The sequence below is a fragment of the Tympanuchus pallidicinctus genome, unplaced genomic scaffold, assembly GCF_026119805.1.
Source record: "Tympanuchus pallidicinctus isolate F22 unplaced genomic scaffold, pur_lepc_1.0 scaffold2, whole genome shotgun sequence".
Taxonomy (NCBI): domain Eukaryota; kingdom Metazoa; phylum Chordata; class Aves; order Galliformes; family Phasianidae; genus Tympanuchus; species Tympanuchus pallidicinctus.
Window position 1 is genome coordinate 8,926,784 of NW_026294721.1, and position 25,077 is coordinate 8,951,860.

Below are 25,077 nucleotides of genomic sequence, written 5' to 3' on the forward strand. Positions count from 1 at the left end.
ATCTTATGACACCCAGTGATAACTTTACCACTAAGAACAGGACTTGAACTAGGTGCTGTACAAATTCAATGTGACTCCTACGTGATTGCCAGCTTTTACATACAATCACAGGTTAGATAAAGCAAATATGGGAAATAGGAATGAGGAGGAGGGATGGAAGAGGTGAGTGTGAAAATGTTGCAGTGACCTAGTATTACGCAGCAGTATGAATCATCAAGATATTTCTTGAAGACAGATTTTTAAGGGACAGTTAATTTTGAACCCTGTTTATATTTAATCCCTTTTATTTTTCATGTGCTTATTTTATTTCTCCTTCTAATTTCCATACCAACAATCTGTAATTGTCACTATAGTCTTCACAGAAAGGAGTGCATCCACATGAAATGCTTCACATATGGAAGACTTCATCTTAAGTACCAGCCTATAAATGACAAAGAATCTCAGTGAAAATCTGTAGGTAGCAAGAAAATATTTGCAATTCCAGATGGATAGAAAAACTGTCAGAAACCAGAAAAATATCATAGACCTTAGGCTCTTTTGATTCATTCTATAAATTCTGACTGCTACCAAGAGGCAAGAGGAAAAATCATGTTAAAAAATAAGATGTAAATATTTAGTAGTGAACATATTGTGCGTGATGTACAACACACCTTACATCAAGGAAAAAATTAATGCTGTTTCTTAAAAAAAATTCACTAATGCACATTTCATGTTATGTATACCTGTTTAACCACTTCCTAAAAAGGTTGCAAAATTTTCCAGAGCTCTGGAATTTTTTTTTAATTATTTTTTTTATTATTTTTATTTTTTTGGAGCCTACAGTACAAAATGTTTACTCTGAGTTTTAAAAAGGGAAAGGAAGATCTATAACTAAGACAAATGGATGGAAAAAAATTATATGTGTCTCCTGTTTTGAGTGTAAAATTGACTCATACGAAGCTGATTTCTAAGTCTTCTAACGTGTAAGAACTTCCTTTTGATGAGTTTTGACTCAGTGTATGACACCTACTTTGCTAAACCTTTCCATTACTATTGTTCAAATGTGTTATTTATTTAAAATTGATAGAATCAAACAGAACTGTCTGTTAGAAGTCTAGACAAGACAAAATGCAGTTGGTCACACATTATATTAACATATATTTATTATCTTAATCAATTGGTTCAGAAATTGGCTTTACCAACGTGTAGTAACAGCTGTTTAGTGATATACCAGTACAATTTAAGAATGTAAAAAAAATATTGCGTAGGGAGATTTAATGGGTTATATTAAGCATCTCATACAGAAAGGATTGTTTTCAAGCACATGTACTTTTGTGATATCCAATGAAGAAGTAACAAACTCAAAGCTAACAAAAAAATTAGAAACAACTGCTCCTAATTTAATTTAATTATACCAATCAATTAGATGACAAGAGTAAAAAAGAGGTAATTAAGACTCTGGGAATAGAGTTGGGATTTGGCAGGTGTGGGGGTGAGAGGCTGAGCTCTGGTAGAGCAGCCAAGAAGAGAAATTATTCACAGGTATGTAATCAAACAGGACAACCTGAGAGCAATATTGTATTAGTTTATAAACCTGACATATCTTCTGGTGTTTGTTGGTTTGTTTGTTTTTAATGAATTTAGTTCTCATCTCTCAAAGAAATGTTATGGATCTTTGAATAGCTCTGACTTAGGTTAGAGGCTGTTTTTTGTTAAATGTAATTGTTGATGTTCTCTCCCAAGGAGTGTTGGTGCTGCCCATGTTGCTTCCCCGTATGCACTGGATGAATTATATCACATACTAAATGTTGATATGCTGTGCTCAGAGTTGCTGAATGCTTTCTTCTAGAAGTACAATTGCTATGAAAATTTTAAGGGTAGAGTGGTAAGCAATTGCAAATTTGTTCTGGAGCAGTATGGTTGCAAACAACCTTTGTCAGGTTGCAGGCAGGGTTTCACAATGACTTGAAAAAGCATTGTAGACTCAGGTGAATGGTGGGAAGTGAGAAGTGGGAAAATGTATTTTGGAATCCAATCTTTCTCTAGTCTAGGCTATGCGGGCCTGACCACGTAACATGAGATTTAATACATTTTGTAAAGTCGCACTAGGTTTTTCTGTTTTATTATTATGGTAACTTGTTAGCTGATTGCTTTACGGTGATTGAGGAATTTGATAAATGGATTTTGACATAGAAGTACTGCAGAATGATGTTGCTATAGTTATTACATTTATGATAGGAATTGAGGCTTTCTACTCATTGGCTGAAGATGTCATCTACAAGTCTTATTTCCAGACTTACGAGTGTTCAGTGCCTCTAACCTGTGCCCTTGTTTTAACAAAAATATTTTCAGAGAAAAGCGAATTACTGTGTAGATGGGTTTGAAACATTATTTGGTGGAAAATATGAGTGGTTGTTCTGCACTTTTGGCTTCTGAAGGAAAGGTGTCCTGTTGCAACTCAGGAAAAAAAAAGTGATGGTAAAGATGTTGTAATTTGGAAGTAGTCTGTACTGTTTTCAAAAACTCTTACTCTTTGAAAGACAGTAAGGAGCTTGACTTTTTTTTTTGTTTACAAATCCCTACTAGTAAACCTGGAGAGTTAGCTTGGCCTGGATAATGACAGATTTACTGAAATTATTTACAGCAATATTTTGGGATTTGTACACTAATGAAAAACTTGTGGAAAAACTCTGGAGTTTTTTAGTTATGTAGCTGTAAGCCATAAATTGTGCTTTTGTTGATGTTCAAAATTAAAGTACTCTAGAGTTCAAGACAAATAGTTTATGTAGCTGGAGGATCACTTCCTTCAACATTAATTTGATAACAAGGTACATCCTATTTATTACAGCATGAAATAGTTACAGAAACACTATGTAGTACACAGTAAGTATCTATCCTCATTCCTAGCTCTAGCTTTTGCCTTCAATACTATTTTAATAAAAAATGCTTCAACACTGCTTTTCCTGCAGGCCCCTTTTAGGTTTTGGAAGGTTACTATAAGGTCTGCTTGGAGCCTTCTCTTCTCTAGGCTGAACAATACCCGCTCAGACTTTCTTCACAGGAGAGGTGTTCCAGCCCTCTAATCATCTCTAGGGTGCTCCTATAACTCCATATCCTTCTTATGCTGAGGGTCACAGAGCTGAATGCAGTACTCCAGGTGGGGTTTCACAAGAGTGAAATAGAAGGGGAGAACCACTTCCCTTCTCCTGCTTGCCATTCCTCTTTTGATGCAGCCCAGGATGCAGCTGGCTTTCTGGGTTGTGTGTGCACATGACCAGCTTGTGTCCACCAGTATCTCAAGTCCTTCTCCACATGGCTGCTCTCCATCCATTCATCTCTGTGTGTAGTGATACAGAGGGGTTGATACAGGACCTTGCACTTGGCCTTATTTAACTTCATGAGGTTTGCACAGGCCCACCTCTACAGTCTGTCAAGGTTTTTCTGGATGGCATACATAACTTGGTGTGAGAGTACACTCAGTCTCACTGTCTGTGTCACCAACAAAAGTGTTAAATAGTGCCGGTCCCAGAAAACTTTTCTTTTACTCCTGTTGGTAGATGAAAGTCAAATAATAGAGCAGTGTTCTCCAATTCTTATCACGTGTTGTGAAGTGAGTTGCAGTATAAGGATTATAGGGATTCCTCCTGTCCATGTAACACAATTGTTGTGAGCTGATTTTTTAAGTTGCCATGAGTAGGTTGCAAGAGACCAGTCAAATACTCTGCTGTTGTCAAGGTGCAACATTTGCATTCTGAATATATCCTGGCTCACAGGCTGACTAAAGGAAGATTTTAGCCTTTCACTATTGCAATAGCAAATGTTCATGATGATATTTGCTAGCGAGACCACTCTGACCCCAACATAATGATTTTTTTTTTTCCTAGTCTATATTTAAAATAGAGAAATAGACACAGATTTTCCTTTTCAATCAATAAACCTGGTCACAGGTTGTTCATTGTAAGTGCTTATTATCAGATACCACTTAGTCCATTTGTTTTGGGTTTTATAGATAGAAAATAGCTAGTCCTTTGTAAGACAAGAGTAGCCATTAGCACATGGGATTGAATTCAGCTTGAAATAATATATATTTGAAAGAGTTAATGAAGACTTACTAAATCATTACAAGAAACTTTAAGATGACAGATCTATTTATCTTGCCTTTTCTAACGCACTTGACAGCAGTCAGGGTGATATTTTATTTAGTTGGAAAAAAGTAGGTTCAAGGTGTTGGGATGCATAAGATTTGCTGATGAATCTCTTTTGCCATTTAAGATCATATCACTAATGTTAATAATTAAGGACCAAGATATATTCCTAGCAAAGGCTTCAGATGTAGGCAATGGCTCTGAAAATTGGACAGAAGTATAGAAAAGAAAGTATCAACTATTGCCTAACCATCCTATGTTGTTATCTTTTCCTTACAGTAACCACTACTGTGCCTCACAGCACACAGAAAAACAAAAGTATTAAGTGCCAAAATCCTCTATATATCAGGAAATTTCTTTGTAGTTCACACAGTTGCAGATTCTTTCCTGCTTTGAAGCAGGAGCACTTTGAATAGCCCTTCTGAACCAAATGCAAGTATCTGTGACAAGGTTTTTTTGCTCTCTGGACAGGACTTGGAAATGATTATAAGAATGCAGAATGAAGTTATACATAAACTGCTCAGTTCATATATTTTCAAACCATTTCTTGATCAAACTATAATGGCAACTTTACTGCATGTGAGAAATTTGCATTGCAAATTTACATAGCGGTAAGGCCATGAGCCAGACCTCCTACCTCGCCCTATTCCTCCTCATCACACATTTGGCTTGCTCTTTAGATCTAATGAAATGTGCAAAATGAGCATGATGGTTTTGCCCTTTGTTGATCTCCACATTTTCATAAGCTTGTGAGGCTCCAGGGCAGGGATGATTTTTATCCAGCCTCTAAGCCTTTTCTAAATATGTATAATTAGGTTTGTAAAATTGCTTCTGTTTTAAACTCGCATCTGAAATTGTGAGCTGATTTCCATTCAACTTTAACAAAATATTTCAGCTTTGGCATAGAGGAAAGCATGAAAGAGCATAAGATTAAAAGGAATTAGAGTATTATAAGCTACTAAAAATGGCCTAAAATGAAATTTTACCTCTTGTGAGACTGATAGTTACTCTCTTTAAATTAGTAAGTTGGCTCAGCATGTGCACAGTTTGTGTATCCTTTTAAAGATGTTTTGTATCCTTCTAAAGATGTTTCATGAAAGCTTTTGGAGGGCTTTAAGGAGTGATTTCCAGACAGCTCCTGATGTTCATCTTATTTCCTGGTTAGATCTCATACTTTGGAGCCTGGACACAGCCTCCTCTTCCCTGTTGCTCTGATTGTTATGACTGCTGCCTTGCTGCCAGCTCATCAGTATTAGCAAAACTTGATAGAATGCGCTCTGCTCCAAGTTGCTGCTTCTCCCAAGATACTGGTTTATCTGCATGGGTAGCTGAGGATCTTCAGATCCTCCACTTGGTGTCTAATTTGGGTGAATCTGTGGTAACCCTGAGAAGTGTTAGTGCTCGCCTGAGTGCATCAGCAGGGGAGAGGGACAGGAATTGCATTTGTGTGTCTGTGGCCACTTTTGGATCAGACTTGGTTCTTAGAATCATTAAGATTGTAAAAGACCTCTAACGTCATCTAGTCCAACTGTCAACCCATCCTCACCATGCCCATTGATCATACTCCTCAGTGCCACATCTCCATGTTTCTTGAGCACCTCCAAGGATGGGGACTCTACCACCTCCCTGGGCAGTCTGTTCCAATGCATTACCACTCTTTTGGAGAAAAAATTTTTCCAAATATGCAACCTGAACCTCCCCTGGGGCAACTTAAAGCCATTACTTCTGATCACTAGTTTCCTGGGACATCAGGCCGACGCTTGCCTTGCTACAACTTCTTTTCAGAGCCATATAGCTTATATAGAGCTACAGGGTCTGTTTTCACCTGTGTATATAGCATATAGCAGCCATTCTACAACCATTTCTTCTAATCCTAAGAATTTCAATCTTTAGAGTTGGATCGGTTGTCTTCATGAGTTAGGAAAAAGAAACATATTGCTTTCTGATGAATTGGCAGGCGACTTCCCTAAAATCATAACTATGGCTTAATTGCTTTTGAAAAATGACACAATGCAATGTTATATCTTGCAAGGCATTAAATGATGTGGAAAATCTATTAGAGACCCGCTGAGATGTGAATAACACCTCAGGACTAAACAAGCAGCCCTGTGTGTGTTAACTTCCAAACCATAAGGCATGAGCTCTAAAACCATTTGCATGTATGACATACCAGATAAAATTACACTTTTATGATAAATACAGCAAGCTGTTGGATAAAGAATAATTAAAAACAAAACAAAAAAATGCTTTGTTGTTTCTTGATCAGTTATTTGCACTAGGGTTGTTTAAAGTTGGAGGTAATGAGGATCATGTCCATGCTCAGGCAGTATAAAATGGGACCACAAGCATGAAGAAGAGCTTCAGTGTGTGAATTTCCACCTGGTCTTTTCCCCTGCTACATGTTGGTTTCTGGCAAGAGCTAAGCTCAGATCTAAGGGAAATATCAGCTGTTAAATTAGAAAGCTTTTGAATTGCAGAAAGGGATATGGATGAAACATTGGAAAGGACAGTAAAACATGATAAAATAAGCTCTGAGCATTGTGCCAGTTTCCATCGCGGGGCTACCAAAGCACTCTGAGGCAAAAAGTATCACTTGGAATTGAGGCAAAATTGAGTACCACCTCATTAAGCTGCAGTGGCTATTTCTCTTTTGGTCTGGATCTTGTGATCTCACAAACTGTACAGCAGCAGCAGTCAATATTGAAGATGTGCAAGCACACCTGTATGTGCAGGCTGGGTGGGGGCACAAGTGCTACTAACAGCAGGTAGGTTTTTTCTTTTATCCACATTTATCTGGACAGAAGATGAAAAAATATCTGCTGGGATGAGGACTGGGTAGTCTAAATCTCCTCTCAGATGTTCTTTACTTTGTTAGAAGTTATGCTGTGGAGGAAAATCCTAGACTGTGATTAGTGGATTTTGATTTTGAAAAACAAATAAGAAGAGAATCGAATCAAGATGCTGAAGTGTCAAATAGATTTATTCATTTATTTATTTATTTATTACCAGGACAGATACAAGAATGAGCTCAGCATTTGATGCAGAACGAACAAAATGTTTAATTTAGCAACAATTCTGCCCTGTCTATTTCATCAGCACTTGTTAATTGTATGCCTGATTTGGCAAATACAAACATGACATGAAGATGTTCAGAGAGAAATAGCTATTAAGATCTCAGCCTTCAGTTGGAGCTCTCTGGTTCTATTTTCTCACATCATTAAACCTCTCAATGAGGCTCAGCAAAGCCACTGCAGGTTAGAGACTTAAACAAGTGCATTAGCCTATCCATTATGAGGGTCACCAAAAAGACAGTTTCTTTGCAGCTGGGAAACTCTGATAAATAGTGTCACACTGCATAGGGACAGTGAGCTTCAGAGTAGGTTTTAGTTTGCACTGAAGTAATAGAAATCTGTTTGGTTGTCTTGGTCCTGAGCTCTGCATATTAACTTCATTGTTTTGTTTTCTTCCTTGCAGTAGCACAGAACAGAGAAGCAGCATCAAACACACCCGGTACATATACAGGTATTTAAAACCTATGTATCAGCTGTAATTGTTAACAGTTCATACACTTGCAGGTTCCAATTTAGCAAGTGCTGTTTTACTAACAGACCCCTGCCTCTCTATCCAATATGTTACTTTCTCTGCATCTATTTTATCTCAAATAGTTATTAACTCCCAAATGAAAGTTGCATGGAGATATAGGAAAGTTCAGTTTATGCTCAAAATATTTAGAAGTGACATCTGTTTCACCACCTCAGATTTTGGGCAGGTTGTGTAGACATACTGAATTTGTCTCGGTTCTGGCAGGATGACAAATCCAGGAAAATCAATGGGAAATGTGCTTTGGAAGATTCAGGATCTGCTTGATTCGGACTGAGAGTTCCAAAACTGAATGTATTTCAGTGTTCACATATATAGTTCCTGAGCTGATTGGTGAGTTAGAGTGACAGATCAGAGTTTGTGACATCTGTCCTGCAACTAAATCCAAAAGTGATTTAAAATGAACCAGTTATTTTTATGTTGGTTTTCTGTTCCAATCTTATGAATTTTAGGTCATGTGCAGTCACTTTAAAAAAAAAAAAAAAAAAGTTCAAAAATATGTACTATTTATAAAATTCTACTCAGTCCTCATTCAAAAATAAAGGTTAAAAAATATTAAAAATCAAAACAAATGAAAGAAACTTGCAGAAACTGATAAGAAAGAAAGAAAAAGCAAAGATACAATAGTGTTTTCAGTTTGTAGTCTTTCTCTGAGACACAATCTTGGTGCCTGGTCCTGAGTTTTGTGTATGACCTTCTTAACCCATTAAAATTTAATGAAAAACAGGACGCTCGGTTATTTCTAAAAAAAAAAATCCTCGCTGCCTTTTTTACTTCTGTGCACGTTGTGAAGTCATTACCTCCCGGCAAGCTCACGCTCAGCTGCTGTGATCAGCGCTGCAGTGCTGCAAGGTTACTGTAATCACAGCAGTGAGCCGAGTCCACGGGAAGATGTGGGGCACAGGGACAAGGACCAGAACCAGATCTTGAAACAGAGAAGACCAAAGCAGTTTTAAATAACTTGTTATCCTTGGTATCCTGAGGACAAAAAGAAAGCCATCCAGCTTTGATAGGTTGACTGCTGGGGAGTCGGAAATCCAGCAAGGCAGATATGGAGGAAGACTACATAAATGCATCAGATACAAGCAGAAACATGCTGTGGAAAGTACTGATAAGTAACAGCATACCAGGCTGATATTTTTCTTTCCTCCAGCGAATTTGTAATGGCGATGCCTACTGGTGAATGGAGTTGCTAACTGGTTTTCTGAGGGCCTCCTTGGAAGCCATGCGGTGTGCTTAGTCCTTCACGTGGACCTCTCAGTGGAAGTCACGTGTGTAACTTGTCCCTTATTTATGCGGTGATGATGGCATAACCCAAATTCCCCATTGAGTGGGTACTTCCTCTTCTCAAATTTATTAGGACAATGTGGCTTCTCTGCTCCTGGGTTCTGTGGTATAGGCTTTCTGGGTTTTCAGCCTGGTTCCACTTTAACTTCGTGAAAACAACCTCAAAGATGAGAGCAACCAACTTTTAAAGATGAGACATTGCCTTTAATAAGGCAAAAGATCCCTCAGTGATATTTTCCTTTTGGGAGACTTGTCACATAGATCACAATCAATTAGCCATGAAAAGAAACATTTCAAGCCCTTAAATAACAGCAGTGTGACTTGAAGAGCAGAAGAGATCAACACTGCTCTGTTTTTACTGACATTGAATTTATTATTCACAACTTTCTCTAGAGATCATAAAACAGATGTTCAGACACAAGTGACAGACACAATTATTCTTTGAAATTAACAACTGCATATTTTGCAGGGATAGTTAAAAGCAGTATGGGGCTTTTGTCCACTATGTATCTTATTTTTGCATGCACTTTATTTCTGGCATTTTAATTCTACCAGTGAGTGGCAAGGAGGCTGGCAGAAGACAGCAACCGCATCAGGCTTTTGTCTTGGTGTCATAATCACAGAATGGATTAGGTTGGAAGAGACCTTAAAGATATTCTAGTTTCAACCCCGTTCTGTGGGTTGGTTGTCCCATACCAGATCAGGCTGCTCAGGACTCAACTCAGCGTGGCCTTGATTGCCTTCAGTGATGGAGCATCAACTTCTTGGGGCAGCCTGTGCTAGTGCCTCACTGTCTTCTGAGTAAAGGATTTCCTTCTGAGATCTAACCTAAGTCTTCCCTCTTCTGGTTTAAAGCCATTTTCCCTTGTCCTATCACTATTTGCCATATAAGGAGTTGGTCTCTTTCCTGTATGTAAGCTTCCTTTAAATATGGGAAGGTCACAATGAGGTCTCCTTGGAGCCTTCTCCAGTCTGAAAAGCTCCAGCTCCTTCAGCCTTTTCCATTGGAAGAGGTACACTGATTCTCTTTGTGTCCTCCTCTGGACCTACTCCAGCAGCTCTGGAAGATTCAGTAGGAGTGAAAAAAATGATGGTTGTACCATCCTATCAGCCCTCTCTTCCTTATGTTTCAATTTCTGAAGATTTGTGATATATCCATGAAGTATTTACTCTTCAAGCCTCTTTGAGGCTGTTTTTTTCTTTCTTTATTTCTTTTTTTTTTTTTTCTAAAGACAAGTAATTTCCACTTGTTTGCGTATGAGGGCTTTCTGACTGAGCTGCTTGGCAGTCACCTGTTTCTAATCCTCCTTGATTTACACATGCTTTTGGCAATTTCCCAGCTTTACTCTACTGTACTGTAAAGAGCACACTTAGCACAGGCTCTAGCTGTTAGTTTCTGAGAGGGAGGTCGGTGATTACTTCTGCCTCGCAGCCACAACAAAAGCAAAATGCTTTATGAAATGCTAAGTGATGCTGTGTTTTCCAAGTAAAGCCTTGGTTTCTTGTATCAGCAACAACTGAGAGCACTGGAAAGCAAGTCTATTTTTGCATTCCTACTGTTGTTATGGAGCCTAACAAAGTCATTCAAATTTTTGTATTTCTGTCTTCTGTTAAAGTTGGTTTTTGTTGTTTTTCTTCCATCAACAGATGGAAAACCATATATAGGCAAGCTTGGAAAGAGAGTACAAGAGACAGTAAAAGAAAACAGTGCCATGTTCATGTTAAAGAATTGCTGTCTGTATTATCAAACACGCTCAAAAACTATATGCTTTCAGCGAGAACAGAATGGATTTCAAACAAAAAAGTATGTATTTCAAAGAGTATGGAAATTTTCCTGATAATATATGCATTTCCTCCAAAACAGCCTTTATGCAGGCAGGTCATGGAAAGAACCTGGTGGACCTGTGCTATCCAAATTCCCCCAGTAGAGGGAGTTACTCAGGAGTCAAAACATCACTGTAAGTCAGAAAGCGCATACAGTACAGGACAGACCAAATGAACCCTGGATATCATGCCAAGGAAGTCTCTGCATTCAGCTTCTGGATAGTATTTTCACTTCCATTTCTTCGTTCTCTGATGCTTTGAAAATAGGTTCCTATTTGAAAATACTAGCCCTATCACCTTTCTTTAACAAAATAAAGAACTGCAACTTTAATTTCTTGGATCTTGCAAATCTAAAAGATACTTCCAGAAAGCATGTGAAATATGAATATTTTCAAAAAATATATTCTGTTCCTTCATGAAATACGTTCTCCTCTTAAAAGCCATGTGAAGTTTAGATATGTTTGCAGATAAATCTCTTCAGGTGATGCATCCAGTGTGTGCAGTGAGCTGGTGTATACTGGCATATGATGATGGCTCTTGAGAGAGGGTTTCCAGCATTTTCCAAGGAGTAAATGGAGATGGAAAGAGAGTAGCAGGATGTCATCTTCTGAAAGTTTGTACCCACACATTTAAGTTTCAACTACACGCACCCACTCAGACAGGATTCAGAGGTCTTTTAATTTCAGCATAATACCACAAATCATTCAGAACCTTCAATCAAAGATGTGTTTTAGATATACAAAGCCCTCTTATGTTCAAGACAACATTAGCAGGTTTTGCTCTCTGGAGCAAAATCAGCTTATAAGTACAGAAATAGGCTAAAGTAACATGGAGCCTTTTGTATCTGTGTAAGCGGATGGGCTCTAAGTGGGTCTCTCAGGTTGTGTTTTCAGCTCTTACAAGCCCTTAAACCCTTGATTCTTCTTTCTAGGACACTACTGCTAAGTACAAATCCCAGTATGAACCAGAGCAAAAAGCCTCAAAACAGTACTGCCGTTGTGGTAACAACTTCAATGAGCTTTGTTTCTCTGTTACACAAACAGAGAGGTTGTTATGGGATCTGCAAAGACAAGAAGAAAGTTAAGAAGTCAGATGCTAACACCAAGGAAGGGTTGGAGGAGGTGTATTCTTTGTCAAGCATTCCCAACTGGAGTCAGAATGACGTTAAAAAGTCACTCAATGTGAGCCATGCAGAGCAGCATCAGCAGTAGAAGACTGAGGGGAAAAAAAAATAACAGGCCTCACCATGTATTGTAGAAAAGGAGACTGCACATTGACATAGGATACCCAAGGCACATTTTCATGGCTGTCATGTGTCCTGAGCCTTTCTTCTAGGAAGTACAGATGTATATGAGGATTCAAGATGCAGGGTTTCTTTTTTGCTTTTTTTTTTTTTAAACAGTATTTGTAATTTAAATGTGATGTGATGGTGACACGTTTGCATTTCCTTAAGTCAGAACGTTCCCATTTTCTGCCATGAATATATATGCAGAGTCTCCATTATTTTCACACCTCTAATACTGGCTGTGGTCAGAGAAGGTGGATACACACTGGTGGGCACAGACAGTGGTTTGGCAAAACAGCAGAACAGCACAGACTGGTAACCTGGGCACAGCTGATTTTTTTATTTTTAAATGCAATATCATTTCTGATGTTCAAAATAACTTGTTTTGCCCTCATATTAAATTATTCCACAATGTGTTATCGGGAATCAGCAGCACTGACAGACTAAGGATATAAAATAAATTAAAATCTGTGGGGAGAAATAATCTTGTATCCAGTAACATACTTTGAAGGAGCAGTTACCCATTAAAGCCCATGTTTTCCCCAGGAAAATTAAAAACCTAATATAGCTTGAGAGCATTTGCTAAGTGTTTAAATCGCTTTCCTGAATGAATGAGTCAGTTTGAGGTAAATGGTGGTCAGTTCTTTTGGAGCACATATGGGTATTAGCGAGGGAAGGAGTGACGCAAATCAGTACATGAAGTGGCAAGGTATTATTTTGGTATAGTAATTATGGCCACGTAAGCAAGATCTTCACTGAAGTGTTCACTATCACTGAACAAGATATTCTGTTTTGTAGTGCTGTTAATTGAGTTCTTGTCCTTGTTGCTGTTACTCCCCAAGCTAGCCGGGATAAAGCTAGAACAAGAGTGCTTGCTTGAGCTGTTACCTGAATTATAATAAGAACAAGCTGTGGGCAACAAATACTGCACAGGCCAACTTTCTTCTCTTCTTCCTTTTTTCATCACCCTGTCAGCTCATTACTGCTCTCTTATTTTTTAGAAGCCTTCAAAAGGAGAATAACATTTATCTGAGTCTCCAGAGCTCTTCTCTCTTCTGATTGTTAGGGCTTCTCCACAGCATTGTGCTTGACAATCAGTTAAGAAAATGCATTAAAAATGTGCTGATTCATCTGGAGTAATAGGATGTTAGAGACAAGTGAAAGATGAATCAAAAGTATAAAACAAGTACTTCACTCTAGTTTCACAGTTTCAAATAAAAATATATATTTTTCAGATCTGCAGCTCCAAGATCCCATACTGCTGAGCAGGGGTCAGTATCACAAAGAAAGGATGGAAGGTATTCCAGCAAAGTTTCACCAAATAGAACTGGGGGCTCCTGAAATCTATTAGACAAGGAAGGATAATAAAGGTTAACAGCTCCCGGACCCCAGCTATACACTGCAGATTTGCAATCATATTATTGTTGATGTACACTCCTTCTGTACCACTTTAAGGATATATTTTAAATGTAATGTTCTAGAACACTGTAGTAAATATATATGAGGAAAAATCCAATCATTTATGTAATAAACTAAAGGCAGGTTTTGAAGGAGGTTGAAGCAAGAGTATGAAATAATAAAACACTTAGAGACTTGTTCTTTGATGCTTTGCCCTTGTGAGGGAATTGCCTGTTCTGCAAGTGCATCATAAAACAGAAGTAGCCAGGAGCCAGGACTGTGTGAGGGAAATTGCATAAAAGGGAGAACAGCTTGTAAAGGAAATAAATCTTGGGGTTTTAGTGAAGACCATTTAAATGTTTATTACGTATTTATTTATTAAAGATTGCCAAAGTTTGCTGAGAGTGGGATGTAATAAACGTCTCCAGATGCTCCTTATTAGGGAAACTCCAAACATATTACGTGTACTGATAAATCCTAAAAAACAATTTAAGGCGGGCTTTAATGAACCCAGGCCTTAGATGAAGTGACCACGGTAAGAGATAAACAACATGCACAACAGTTCTACGAAAAGGGTAGTAGTGAAAGTGACAGTGTGTTTCTCACATGAAATTAACTAAAACAGTATATCCTTCTACTGCTTTTTATAAAGGTACATGCTATTAGACTGACTATTATATTACTGACTGTAATACAGCTGGCATTCCCCTCTGCTGTGCTAAGGGCTGCGTCACTCGTGTACCCAGGTTCTAAGTCTAGATGACTGCTGTGAATCCAAAGCTGTCTGAGAGGCTTATCTTTGAAAAGTTGATGAAAACTGGCCTTCAGAAAACAAAGGGAGAATGTTCTTTTTAAACTGCTTTGGCTTTTTCTCAGCATTGCAGCATTGAATTTAATGTTGTTTCTATGCTGAAGACCTTCTCTTCTACCTGATTTTTACTGCAGCAGTAGTGCTGTTGTCACTGTTATGATCAAGGGATATAAACAGGACAAGAAGAGGCTGCAACTTATATTAGGCCTGCTTTCAGGCACATGAGTTCTTCTTCAGACTCAGGCACACGAGGTTTGAAACAGAGCAAGCCATTCTCAAATGTAATTTCAAAGTGCTTACGTTACCTGAAAACTTATGTGTGAGAAAGGTGCTGGCAGGAGGAGAAATGAGGAACTGCTGCTTTACCACCTACAATTCCCTCCATGCTTTAGCTGTGGTTAAGAGTGAGCCAACAGACTTTCCACCAAGAAAATCCAAACATAAGCCAACCTGCTTGCTACAAGCTAAATGGATGAACCTAGCCCTTATCGCTGCCTTTAAAACCTTTAAAACCTGGTTCAAGTACAGCCAGTAATGGCAGTGCAGATATAGCCAGCAAGACTCCCAGTAGGGAAGGAATAGAACTTAGGAAACTTTAATGCCAAAGCACTGCAGTGATGTTTTTCATCTTTTGATTACTACAATCACTTTAAACAGTCGAATGACAAAGCTGTCAGAGGCAGACAAAATTTAAACAAGAGACAAGAATGTCTTTGTAGCTATCTGTCTTTACCAGTGCTCTTTAAAAAATAGCATATACACAACTTATTTTTCCCATACATTATCCATGCTTATTCACACACTACATACTAAGACATCAACATATCTAGATTAGACATAACTGAGAGTCTTGTGTCATGACGCAGACGTTAAATGGCTTAGAAGTAGTTAGATATGAAGAAAAATAGAAATTCCAATATAAAGAACTAAATGATTATCAGATACACTTGGAGCTCAGAAAAAGGCAAACCTGAGTCATTAGAAAAAAACAAAAACAAAATCACTGTTTTTAAGTGAACTCTCTTGAAGTTCTTCATGTGGAAGAAATATCGTTCCTAAAATAAAAAAACTAATGTTTCAATTTTATTTTTACCAGTCAAGGAGAGTTTTTCCTTTGGTAAAAAGTTCTCTGGGTTTCCAGTATAATAAAGTATCATTAAAAAAGCCTGAATTTCAGAAAAAATGATGAGCAGGATGTGTCTATTTTACGCTAAGTACCAGGGAAGAAATACCATGACACTTTGGTTCTCCTGAGAGCTTTTTACAAAGTAACTCTCCAATCTAATCTCAGATTTATACCACCTATGATCATAACTTCAACTATGTGTGGCAATTACTACCTGGGTTCTTCTTTAGCTGGAAATGGTGAAGAAAAAGCAAGACCTTCAGCTAACAAAACATGAAGAGAATGCAGAGACAAGTAATTTTCTGACTACCGTTTCAGTCTACTCCAAATACTGCTAAAAATGTATGCTGGGGAAGCCATCTTTACTGCAGTGCAATTAGATGATGCAGAGGAACTAAGCATTGTTGCTTGGCAAAGTATTTTGGTGAAAGATGAATTTGCTTTTATATTATTACTGGTAATTACCTTTAATCTTAGTTTAAATTATGTATTTCCAGAGCTACTCCATTGATGTTGTTGGCGTTACTCCAATTTTACAGTGTAGTGCTACATCCCAGAAAAGAGATCTGGCTGTCTGAATCTGCACTCTTCTTCAGCTAGCATATTATGTGATCAGTCCCAGAAGGACTAGGTGTTGTCCAGGATAAAAATGAAAAAAGAAAAAAACTAATACCTTTAATAACCAAAGTACAAGGATTTGCTAGTTGTTATCAATATGAAAAATTGACATAAAATGCCGTCTTTTATGTTTCTCTGAGTATGCATGTGGTAGCAGGGTTCTGTGGATGCATTTAAATTAGCAATTTAGATCTCAAGAGGAGTTTATTTTGATGCAACTTCGGCATGCATCTGTACTTGGAATTCAGCAGTGTGTTTCTGAACACTGAGCTGGATGCACTTTCCCTTCTAATGGAGCCAGGGCTGAAGATGGCTGATGGAAAGGTACTTCTGAATCCATCCTGATACACTGTGCAGTCATGTCTCTCTGTGCAAGAGGTGTTAACCCTAGAGAAGCAACTGGGTCAAACTCCACTGCTGCTTTAAACACAAGGTGAACATATTGTCTTTCAACTACCACAAGCAGCACCAAACTCATCCCTGCTCCTTCCACCTTTGAGCCACTCTAGTAGGTAATTTGATTACCCCTATGCATAAATTCTGGTAACATATGAGAATATCACATGCAAGTAGAACTTATATGAGCCAGCTTTTCTCTACTGATAGTTTGAAGATTACTATTCAGAGTGTTTAGTGTGTTTAGTGTGTGCAAGGTGTTTGGAATGTTTAGTGTTGTTGATAGAAGGTGCACCTTGCCCGATTTTGTGTTTTTATTATCTCTAAGAATGGGATTCTCCTTTTTCTTTTCACTATTATTTTTCTTCAATTACTTAAGGAAAGAATGTTAAAGTATGTTTTGTGTCCTGTAATTCATAAGAAATCTCATATACTGGTCCTGAGTCAGCATTTGTCTTAATGGATTTTCTACAGAGGTATTGGAAGGATTTAATCAAAGCCTGTAGTTTGAGCAGCATATTTAACATCTCTCTTTTGGACAGTATTAATTTGCACTCAAATTTTCTTTCTTTGTGCTCCTTGTATCTAACTTTTTTCTTATTGTATAAACTGGAAATAAATCATGTGATTATTACTTTAAATCAAATATGGTTTGTTTTCATTGGCCAGGGCTATCTCTAAGAACAAATTTAAACTGCAGAGGCAATTCAGCTATTCATATCACGTTTGCTTCCACAAACAAATCTTGCCAAACTAAAGAACTCTGAGTTGAGCCATATGGTTTTGATAAAACATGGTGACTTGAAATTTATTTTCACTTTGAAAAACAAAAATGAATGCCAAAATACTGTGGCATTCAATGTGAAAAATTCAGCATCAGGAAGAATGTCCAGTATATGTCTACTTGTCACACTGCTTGGGCACAGCATTTCTACAGCTCAAGATGATCCTTTGCAGTGCTATTAGTGAGAAAAGAGAAACTTGTAGAATAAGTTCCAAATGAAAAATGCTCTGATGGGACTAGTTGAATGTAGGTAATCATTTTGTGGGATCCGATCATAAGACTTTCTGAAGAGTTCCCAAAAAGCATTTTAAAAACTCTTTGAAATGAACTACCTTCTTCTTGAGTACCCCAAATTGTTGGTTCATTTAAAAGAACTGAACCAGTAAATAGCCCGTCAATGAACCACAGTGAAATCCAACAGACATTCTACTCAGAGTAGGTAGCTGTAACAAGTATGAAAGGGAACTATTTCTGTGTGTGACATGGCTCCTAGTGCAAGGCATGCAGTATCATGGGCTGTTTGAGGTGCTGCATCGTCTTTGTGTTCTGGTGCTGAAATTTGATTTAAAGCCTTCAGTTTCAAATTTCTGAATTATAGGCTTCTCTAAGACTTCGTATTTTAAATTTGCTATCCTTCAGTGCTGTCCTTGATCTGCATACAGACTTTGAAATATCTATTTATGACAAGGAAATACAACTATTTTGGTTTATTCAGATTTAAGACTGCTTGTGGCTCATACTCCTTCCTGCCATATAATCAGAAAACATAATCGCCCAGCGTGACTCTAAAACTGTGGTAACCTGCTCTTATTTTGTGAGGCAAGATGAAATCCTGGAATTCATCCTTGTTGTGTCTGTCCCTTGCAAGGTTTGGATTTTTTCGCTCTGTTTACATCATTCTACTTGCATAGCACTTAAAAAGCATATATATTTTTTCTAAATAATTTAACAAAAATGTGTAATGTTTTGTTAAATTAAGTGAGAAAATCATGTTGATGTTGATAGGAAAAATCTTGCTTCTGGAAGTAATACTGGACCCCTGTTAAGAGTTGAGCTTATGCCTAGGCTTGTCTCTGCTGGGGTTGAGAAAAGTGGGTCAGAAGAAGCTTATCCAAATCAGGCCTTCCTGTGAGTTTGGTCTGTAAATCAGATAGTCCATGCAAATGTAAATTAAATTTTAATAAGTACCTAGGGAGAAAATTGGCCAATATATATTCTCCAGGAAGGTTTATAGCTTCTGTAAACTGAAGCTTTCCAACAAGGAAATTTTTGTACTCGGTGCCTCTCTGTAAGGTGAGAAATAAATATACCTAAACTCAGAGAAGTACAGTAAGGATTTAGTTATCCATTACTCACAAGGCAGTCAATATTATATAATCAATACTATAGAAAACAACACACTAACTTAAATAATTATGATTGGTAGCACTTATTTAATAATTTGTAACTCTGTGAGCACGAGGATACCCCTTGGGCAGTGATGAGATTCTAGAAAGCTGTTTATGCACTGGATGCACCCCTGTTCTTGACTTCAAAAAGATTAAGTCCTATGGTCCCACGGAGAAAGACAACAAAGCAATGCTTAAGGAGGAAATTAAGGTTGCTTAGGAACTTCCTAATTTTTTCAGTGCAGTTTAATTCCAGGTGTGTGCGTGCATGTTCTGCAGTAATATGGATAGTTTAACATGTCAGTGGCTTTCATTACATTTTTCTCACTGAGCCACCAGCAATGTTAAGACATTTTTGTTGTGTGAGCGTATTCCTTTTTCAGGCCTTTCCAGGGAGTTTTAGGCGTATTTTGAAGTTTTAAGTTGATAGGAGGTGGAATCAAATCTAAGTGATTAATGGCAACAGAGCCAGCAGAAAAACTGCTGAAAATAAAAGTAAAATGATGTGTGCTGTCTTCCAATGCCCTCCCTCACCAAACTCATGATTACTGCCCCAGGTCAAGTACTAGCCTGGCACAAACTGCTTAACAGTAAGAACTTCACAAAAATGTGCCCTTTCTGAAGGTGGGCAATATCCTAGGCCACCACACTGCTTCTCCTGGCCCTGCCCAGGCTGAACCAGAGCCTGCTGGGACAAGATGACTCCCTCCTTCTTCATGCCTTGTGATATGGGCTCACACTGCTCCCCTCTTTCTCTGCCTGCTCTTTTAATCCACCCCTCAGGGACACTCATATGGGGGGAACATTTAGCTTAAATAATTAGTGATGGCAACTGAAAGCTGAGTCTTGTGATGGGAAATTGCCAGACAACTGGCTATGAATAGGATGCCATCCTGACCTATTCCATTAACCCTCTGCTCCTGAGCTCTGGGAGGAACATCATTTTCCAACTTGCTTCCAGCTGATTTTATCCATCTACATTCTTTTAATTATATATACCATCCTAATATTGGTATTTTTTGTCTGTAATTAATTCATATTGCAAAACTGTACTAACACAAATGGAATTTCACCTGATAAACCAGCATAACTATGAGAAGGATGGCAAGCCACTTTATATTAGGATGTAAGATTGGGATCAAGAAATGTTTCCAGAAGTGTTTGGCCTTCTATAACTTTTCCTATTTTTTTTCATTATCAGTATTTAAAAGTGTAACGATGACTTATTTATCTGCTTCCCAGCAACATAAACCTGTTTGACATAATTTTATGTTTAGTGATTTCAGTATTTAGATTTTAGGGCTTCCTATCCCTTGAAAGAGGATTTATAATTTTTCCACAGTTTCCACCTACAGGGAATGTTTCTTGTCTGTACTACTTTGGAACTAAAATGCGCCCGTATTGTAACTATTGCTTTGATAATTTTCACTCTTAACTCTAAATCTGAATTTAACTGTTTGCAGTTTAACAGATTTCATATTTTGCAAAATTTAGTTTTGAGACACAATTTTTTGTGTGTGAGTTCTTTAACTTTTCAAACACAAGGCATGGCCAGCGTATATCATCTTCCACTGTAGGTCAAAATGTGTAGTGTTTCATAATGCACACAAATCAAATGTGTGTACTCTCTAGCTGGTGTGCTTATTTGGACTTGCACAATTCAAAATTACAAACAAACACAAGCATAGCAATTTCATCTAGAAAGCAACCTGAACTGAAATTGGAGAACTCATTTCAAAGTAGATTTGTATCATTTTGTTCCTATGTAGGTTATTTTTTTCTTTCATGATTTCTGCAAAATCGCCAAAAAGCTGGACTGAAATGTGATGCCAAATTGAGGTCTCTATTCCTAATAATCAATAGCTTTAGTGCAGTGCATATGTTTTATAGTACGAACTACATGTAGATACTATCTATACAGTCTATAGATATATGTTGAGGGGAGGTCCATTACATGACAAATCTAAGAGAAGAATGGCACGATGGAAAAAGAACAGGAAGTAAACTTTGAACTAATGTTTTCTATTGCTTCAAGAAAGAAGTTGTCTCAGTGTGAGTTATGTTATTAGTTGCAGAACAATATCCACAGATCACTAACAATAACTGGAGACTTTACAGGAGCCTGTAATTCAAACAAACATTAGCATGTTACCTAAAGCTAAGCCTGGAAGATCAAGCACTGCTAATGCATTTCTGTAGACAGATGAGCTTCTTTCTCTTTGTCTGTAGCTAAATGGTCTCAGAGTAGACCAAAATGCCCAAGGATAGTCTGACACTCATATCAGTAGGGGCAGAGACAAGCAGATACTATGCAGGCCTTTGACCCACCCTTGGATTCTTGTCTGTTTGCTTCTCGTTTCCACAGAGGAGGATGCTGACTTGATTTTCAGCATGAATTGGACATGGTTTTCTTTTTAGTGACCTTGGGCCTGGTGTCCTGAAACCCTCACCACTCCTCCAGAGAGTTAACATGGAAACTGCCATAATGCATGGTGTTTAGTATGGTTTTTGTACAGCAACAAGCTCTGTGCAGTGCCTTGGCTTCAGGATGCAATTTTGTCAAAGCCACGAGGAAATGAAGCTTCAGTGATGTCACATTGGTGAACGACATCCATCTGCCTCTGGGGCCTGCTAATAGATTTTTAATTTGCTGGTCATTACTAACTGTAGAGGACAAGAGATCTCAAGGAATTGAGTTTCTACAGGTTTTATAAAAATTAGCCTTGGGATGGAGAAAAACATGCCAATCCTTATTCTAAGAGGACCACTGAGTGTTTTCATCCCTTATTAAATAGTGAGCCACCTAAGTTTATATTCCAGACCCGAAATGCATTTAAAATTAACATTCACTGAGCTTGCTGCTTGCAAAAATGCTAAGCAAAATGAATACTCATAAGTCAATCCTAATGAAGCATTGACTTTGAAGATGGTACTGAAAGGAGTGCTGGACTTGCCGTATATTTTTGCACATTTGGCAAGTAGATGTGTTTACCTAATGCTGAAGAAATGCTGTGGGGCCATGCCTCCTGTTGTCTGTGCTGTGCAGCAGCTTTCAGTGTTGTGAGGAGCACACCCTTGGTGTGGGTTGGTGAGCACTCACATTCTGGAGGAAGCAAATGGTTTATGCTCTGCCTTATGATTCTGCTTCTTCATCCTTTGTGTTTGTCCTGTTGATGCAAAGCCTTCACATACTGGAGGGCTTCTAATCCCTTTATTTGAGGTTCAGGCTCAGCATGAACATAAATGCTCTAAGCTACTGAGAATTCACTGTGATAAACAACTAAACACCATGAAACAAGAAAACACTATCACATGGAATTATTTTATTTTCTTAAGAAAATCTCTGAATAATGTGTTGTGTCTTTGTGTCGTGTGGCAGTGAAGAAGTATTCATTCGGGTCACTGAATGCAGTTCTTCTCTTGAAGCAATGATTATCATTTTGTTCTGCCTTGCAAAGTTTTACATCTGCCCCTGGTGCAGCCACTACAGTAGCCTCCCCAAATTAAGCTGGCAGGGGATAAATGTGAAGAAATCACAGAGGAAATGTTTTCCTCAAAGAAAAATAATGGAAACAATTTTGAGAAATACTTGTTCTGCCACTCCTCCACCAGAGAAGTGACAACAAAAATGGTTTCCTGTTGTAAAACAAGTTTCTCCCCTCATAGGAGGAAGAGTTAATGAGGCCTGGTATCACACACAGGTGCTAAATCCTCATCATTGTACTGAGACCAACCTTTGCTATGAGAATGCCCAACACTCCGTAATTTGATGGCCCAATGATTTCTGCATTTCCACACTCCCTAAGCCTCCTCACAGTACTCTGAAATCCAATTCATTTTACTATCTGGTCCCTCTGGCTCTGTTGGGAAGTTGCCAGCCCTGCCTTTCCTTGCACAAGGCTTGTAGGTTTTGAAGAGCTTGGAGGACCCTACCACGGCGTCCACAGAAAATGAAGCTCTTTTCCATAGTCCAGGAAGGGTCTAAAACTTGGGCATGCTTGTTAAAGGATTGAGTCCCTTAACACTTCAGGATCCAAGAAGATAGACAGAAATCACCAAATTTCCAAGTTTTCTGAATTAATGCTGCATGTCTGCAGTTCAAATATGGGGGCCGCCTGCTTTGAGGTGTGTGCTGCTGCCCTGGTCTGTGGGGATGTGAGCAGAAGTGAGAGAAGTGTTTCTCTCCTACCCTTTCCTACTTCCCACGGGGAATTAGCATTGCAATAGGAGTTTGCTGAATCTGTGTGCATCATCTGAAGTCCTTGGATGTCTAGGTTTAGAGACAGATCTTATTCGCATTTAAGTAGGCTTAGCTGAATTGATTTTATGTGGCTACATCAACATACTCCAGCCGAAGACTTAGACTTTTCATTTGTTGTTCTGTTAAAAATAAAGGCTTTTAACTTTTGCTGTTGCCTAGAAGAAAGAATTATAAGAATTATAGTGCAGCAATCTCACAGTCAAAATATTTTTATTCAATTCATTCTGGCAGAGGAAATCTCTTTCATGGAGGCTTGGAGATACGTCCATACCAAAAGTAGAAATAGATATTCTAGTGTTGCTTGCAGGAAAGCCACTTAGAGTTCTAGGGCAATTTTGATTATAGAAGCACAACATTTAATGATACATATCACTGAGTTATTTTTTTGCCCTTTTCAGGAACTGCAGGGGACTTTTTGTACATCTACATGAAATCCTTTCTCTTTCTACTACAAATTTATTTAATTGCATTTCATGCTGCAAGCTCTCTTTTTCCTGCTGTTTTTGTTCTGCTCTGGTGCCTAACAGTCTCTTATATTTGGGACCTGCGGGACAGCTGCAGCTGTAGAGAAAATCTGTTCATATAAGTATTTGGATCTAAAGCAGTGCTTGCTTGTGGTCCTCTATAATCTATTGAATAGTTTTAAGGAACTCAAAAAATGTGTCCAAGAAAAGAAAGTTTGGATAATCTACATAGATGCAATTTCCAATGGGATATGAAGGCTGCTCCAAAAGTAATGCCTCCTATTTTATTATGGCCCATGATATCAGGAGCAGATGTTGGTGGCATGGCAATAGAAGTTGAACCTTCCCATCAGTTTTCTGTTATATGTTGTTGCTATGTGACAGATGGCAGCAGACAGAATGGGCGGTCTGACAGAATGGTGGTATGACAAGGAAGTGCATATGAAGCAAAAGTGTGGAACTGGATTCCTCTATGTGGAGAAATGGCAGCCATTGACGTTCACTGATGTTTTCGGAATGCTTATGGAGACCAAACAGTGGATGTGAGCACAGCGAGGGGTTGGTGGAATGTTTCAGCAGTGATATGAAAGACAAGCCATAATCTGGACAGATATTTATATAGTTTTTTTATGAGCGTGGCATGCAGGCTCTTGTTCATTGCTGAAAAAAAATGCACAGCTAATATGATGACTATGTTGAAAAATAGTATTTTGCAGCTGAGAATTTTTTCCATCAAATATTTTATTGTATCTGTATTTCCATGGAAATAAATAGAAGGCATTACTTTTGGAATGGTCTATGTTTGTCCAGTGATCATTTTCTTAGAAATTCAATTTATTAAATTTCTAAATGCTTAGAAATTTTCTGTAGGAATTTTTGCCAATAGTTTAGAACTTGGGATTTTAAAGTTTCTGAACTATTGATAAAAAGTCATTCCTAGGAATAGTTTTAATCCTATGTTTATAGTCACTCATGATCAGTTAGCCTGATCTACTCCTTATTCAGTGTTTCACGAATATTTATGTCCTCTCAAATTTTAGCAGTTAATATTTTCTTCCAAATTTTTCATTAAGTTATAAATGAAAATAAGAAAGTATCCGTTACGAAGTTTACTAACATTTCCTACTTGTTTTACTGCTTTTAGCTATATTTCAAAATACATACATTTCAAAGTATGTAATTTGTTCAATGTCTCTACTTCCCTTAGAAAACAAATCTCTTTAAGGAATACTGTCAGTATTTAGCTGAATTGTTTTCAACACAGCAAATATTAGCATTCCAGATATGTGCACAATACATCTACAAAGACTGAGCTAAATTATTGAAGAAAACATTGAAGCAAATCATATTAGACTGGCTGATAAGTATACTGTAAGCCACAAAGAATTTAATTAGAACTTCAGCATTTGATAGCTAGCTACCAGGCTATGAGTATCTGATTATCTAATTTGACATTGTATTACCTTGAAAATTCTTTATCCACAGGCAATAGCGCCCAAAACATCAGATTATAAACGCTGCATTGTTTAACGTATCACTTGAAATGCACTGAATTTGGCTAAAATACATGAGCATCTGCAGTGATACTCCTAGTTATACAGTAAATTGATAGATATTCCAGAGATAGACAAATATACATACATATATCTTATATTTATATGTGCACAAGGAAGAGGCTCATTTAGAAGTCTAAGTGTTGGTCTGCACATAT

The 25,077-nt window shown here is 37.9% G+C and overlaps 1 long non-coding RNA gene across 1 annotated transcript; it reads left to right on the top strand.

Annotated features, from left to right (window-relative positions):
• The first annotated feature begins 1,439 nt into the window (after positions 1 to 1,439).
• Positions 1,440 to 8,564, top strand: LOC128080127 (uncharacterized). The gene is made up of 3 exons (XR_008206495.1): positions 1,440 to 1,521; positions 7,599 to 7,646; positions 8,452 to 8,564. It is a non-coding gene; the product is annotated as an uncharacterized LOC128080127 (long non-coding RNA).
• Positions 8,565 to 25,077: the final 16,513 nt, after the last annotated feature.